Source organism: Lampris incognitus, chromosome 10 (genome assembly GCF_029633865.1).
Source record: "Lampris incognitus isolate fLamInc1 chromosome 10, fLamInc1.hap2, whole genome shotgun sequence".
NCBI classification, from domain to species: domain Eukaryota; kingdom Metazoa; phylum Chordata; class Actinopteri; order Lampriformes; family Lampridae; genus Lampris; species Lampris incognitus.
The window spans coordinates 14,978,937-14,983,484 of NC_079220.1; positions in this window are offsets into that span (position 1 = coordinate 14,978,937).

Genomic DNA, 4,548 nt, shown 5'->3' on the forward strand with positions numbered 1-4,548 from the left:
CTCAATCTTGCCTCTCTTGCTTTGTCTCCAGATGGTCCAACCTGAGCTGTCCCTCTAATATACTCGTTCCGAAACTTGTCCTTCTTTGACACTCCCAATGAAAATCTTAGCATCTTCAACTCTGCCACCTCCAGCTCTGCCTCCTGTCTTTTCGTCAGTGCCACTGTCTCCAAACCAGAAAACATAGCTGGTCTCACAACCATCTTGTAAACCTTCCCTTTAACTCTTGCTGGTACCCGTCTGTCGCAAATCACTCCTGACCCTATTATCCACCCACTCCACCCTGCCTGCACTCTCTTCTTCACCTCTCTTCTGCACTCCCCCATTAACTTATACAGTTGACCCCAAGTATTTAAACTCATATGCCTTCGTCACCTCTACTCTTTGCATCCTCACCATTCCACTGTCCTCCCTTTTGAAAGGAGATTAAAATCACCAGGAAGGCATTCTTTGCTTTCTTAAGTGACACAAGGTTGATGGGTAGAATTTAAGAAATAGGGTAAAATGACATGATGTTACACACTCTTGTACAGTAGGTAGCGGTATGCGCCTTAACGTTGTTTGCTCTCGTCCAGTAAATCGAGAGAAGGAGATGAAGAAGAAGAAGAAGAAGAAGAAGAAGAAGAAGAAGAAGAAGAAGAAGAAGAAGAACTTGACTGCGGGGGGAGGGGGTATGGATTTAAAGCGGCACGATTATAAACTGAAATTTTAAGTTTTAATGTCTGTTTAAGGGCACAAGTCATCACAATATCATTACGGTAGATGAACCGTTTAGCTTTCCATCGTGCATTTTACTTTTAAAGTGAGTTTTGAGAGTTTCAGAGCAAACTAGCTAGACACGTTTCCCCTGTGTGTGGGCATCTGCCATTTTATCTTCTTGTGGGAAGCATACTTAAGCTTTGTCATAATGTGAAGATAAAAGTTCGCATGACAGCATGGTTCTCTCTCTCAACTCAAAATAGGTAGGTGTATGTGCTGTACTCCCATTACCACGTTTGGCTAATGTATTACTTATTTCATCGTGTTAAAGTAGGTTTGACTTAAAGTTAATTGTTATTAATAATATAATTGGATTTCGTGTTATTAGAGACAAAGTAATAACCTTTGTTATTCATTTATATTTTATTGGCAAGTGAGTATTATAGTACGTTAGGATGCTATCGCTAATATCTTACGGTGACCAGACGTCCCCGATTTCCGGGGACAGTCCCCGTTTTGGATGCCCTGTCCCCGGCTAAAGTTGTCCCCGGAAATGTCCCCGATTTCAGCATTTTATGTATGGTATACGTCTTGATGCGCGCAGACTAGAACACAGAACAACGGTGTGTTAATGTTTCAGTATTAATAATAACAAAGAAACTGTGGAGTTAGAAAACAACGAGACAGGAGACGTGAGAGTAGACGTAGTCGAGGTAGTTTACTAGCTCCAACTTAGCATGTCATACATTCGACAACGACACTGAACTGTGAACCGGAAGCGGAAGTGCATTATCTGACCCCTTGCCTCTTCCCTTAAAGGTACACCGTCCTCTTAGGTGAATGTCTCTCGTTATATAGATGTGGGTCACCACAAAACAATGTAGCCTCTTGCCCTTCGCCTACTGTTTGGAGGCGGAGCAAGCTACGCGATACCAGATAGATAGACGTCGTCTCTACTAATCTCTATGCGTGAGACCGGTAGCTGGTGGTCGCACTGCTGCCGATGCACTGCTGTTGCTAGGCTACTATGAAGCCCGAGCGAGCAGAGAGCGTGCGGAAATCAAAAGAGCTCTCATTATTCGTGCCATGGCTTCTATATTGTCACTGATCCAAGGCTTGAGGATTTTCGGGGACCTGGTCCTGGCTGGATTTACTACGTTATACGGTAAGTACATGTGTGAAGAACTTTATTTTGTGTGGGACTGTGAGTTGGGCTAACCGTTAGCATACACGAACCATGACATGCCTCAGCTAACAGTTAACGTTAGTGCCAACGTCCCTCATCCTCTCACCCTCGACATCCCTCAGCTAGTCATTGTAGCACAAACAGTGTAACATAAGCTAGGAGTGGCCACACACTGGCACACAGTAAGAAAAGTTACATTGGAAATAGCGACTCAAAAGTAGGCTAACGTTACCTGCGCAAACCGCAATTTCACGACTAACGTTAATGTTAGCAGCTAACGTTAGTCGTGGGGTGCGTGTGGGGTGCGGTTTGCGCCGGTAACGTTAGCCTACTATTGAGACTTTTATCAGCTTGAATAGGACATGGAGGGTCAATGTCCACACCAAAGTCAAAGATTCTCTGCAGCGGGAGGTGATTGGCTTGGGTTGTCCTGCCCACATCATTCATAATGCAACCAAAACAGCTTTGGATATCATCCCCATTGATGTGGAGTACCTACTCACAAAGATATTTGGATATTTTCATATTTTTGCTGTCCGAGTAGAAAGACTGAAGAGCTTTTGTGAGTTTGTTGGCCAGGAGTACCACAACATATTAGGGCACAGCAATGATCGCTGGCTGTCTATGCTCCCTGCACTAGAAAGAGTGCTGAAAATGTAGGCACCACTGAAATCCTTTTTTTCTCTCTGAAGAGAAATGCCCTGTTGTCCTGCGAAGGATGTTTGAAGATCCACTGACTGAGCTGTGGCTGGCCTTTGCCCATGGAAACCTGATCATGTTCAGTGACACAATCAAGATGCTTGAAGGCCAGGACTGCTGTGCTGTGGAGTCTGCTGCAATTCTGAGAAACCTAGAGGCAAAATTGACTGCACGACTTAACGACAACTTCATCCCAGTTCTGGCCAGAGGACTCCAAAGGGAACTTGAAGAAAATGGAGCAATGACGAGAGACACCTTTCTAACCACATCCCGGTCATTCTTCACCACTGCTGTCAACTACATACAGGCTTGGGGAAAGCACGCAGACTCTCTCTCAGATTTAAACTGTCTACTTTTAAAAAAGACACCTCAGCATGAAGAGATTGAGAAGGCAGCCACAAGACTGAAAGAAAAGTGCCCCAGTGTTCACATCGATGAGGATACACTATTTGACGAGGTCTCTGCTCTGCATGAATTCTTGAAAGGGGGGGCACTTGAAGACTGGAGAAAAGATGAGACACCTCTCTTTCAGAGATGGAGCACAGTGTTCTCTCACTTTAAAGCAAACGAAATCCCACACACTAACCTGGCCAGATGTGTATCTGTTGTCCTGTGCCTACCTGGGAGTAATGCCCCAGTAGAGAGGGTGTTCTCCCTCATGAATGACATTTGGACAGACAGCAGAAATAGATTCACCGTTGAGACCATCAAGGCCATGCTAATAGTGAAGAACAACATCAACCTCCCTTGTCAGGAGTTCATGGAGATGCTAGCCAGCAACAAAGCCACCCTGAAGAAGATACATTCTTCAGAGAAATATGCACATTAGGTAAGGGGGAGAGAGAGAGAGCGAGAGGGAGAGAGAGAGAGAGAGAGAGAGAGAGAGAGAGAGAGAGAGAGAGAGAGAGAGAGAGAGAGAGAGTGAGGCAGAAGGAGAAACATGACCTGATCCTTAATGCATTTCTATACAAAAGCTGTGAATATGTTCCTCTGGTGAGTGGATTTTATCAGTGCTAGTTATAGCATGTGGGCTATTTTTATTTTAATACAGTTGCATTATGTTGTTGTTGTTTAGTCTTTCTGATGCTGTTACATGGTTAAATTAGTTAATGGTACATTTCAAATCCCTATTCTCTCAGTTTTGTGCTCATGTTCTCTTCTACTCTTATCCATTCCAGACTACCAGGACCACTGACTGGCTCTCCTGACAAGATAAGTGGAAGAGCAAACAGAAAAGAATAATGTGTATTGTGTAATACATGACCATATTGTGTGTTTTTTTTAAAGGGGCACTGTCATGCTCTACTATCTTAAGGCTATTTGGATTGAATGTTTAAATTATATGAGTAGGCTTTGTAAACATTGTCAATGTAACCCTGTCCTAGAAAATTTTCATTTTCCCATGCCAAAACCAGTCCAGATGATGTAATCTGGACTGGTTTTCTCAGTGACTACAATGATGAGTAGAGATTACATTGAGGGTCCAAAACTCAAAAACCTCAAATCCAATTTTCATGATTCTTTTTTTAAATATGAAACATAACATTGTAACATTAGATTAAAATTCAGAAAACATACATACATGACTGAGTATTCTTGTTTAAATGTGTATATATTGGTCAAAATAAATGAAACTGTAATTGTCCCAGTTTTTTAATTTATCATGATAACATTTGATTTTTTTTAACCTCAAAACTGGAAATGTCCCCGGATTTGATTTGAGAAATCTGGTCACCTTATAATATCTGCCACCCATGTATTAGTCTGAGCCCATGTCCCCTGAAAGCGACTCCTACCAGCCTCATGAAACCAACTCCATTACAGCGGATAAGGTAGGACTGAGCAGTGCTTGTTCATGCAATCCCTTTTCTTGGTAATAGAATTACAGGTTTAGCTCATCAGGGGACTCACCTGGCCATGTCGTATCAACTGGTCAGAGTCACACAACTCATACCTCTCTTGGA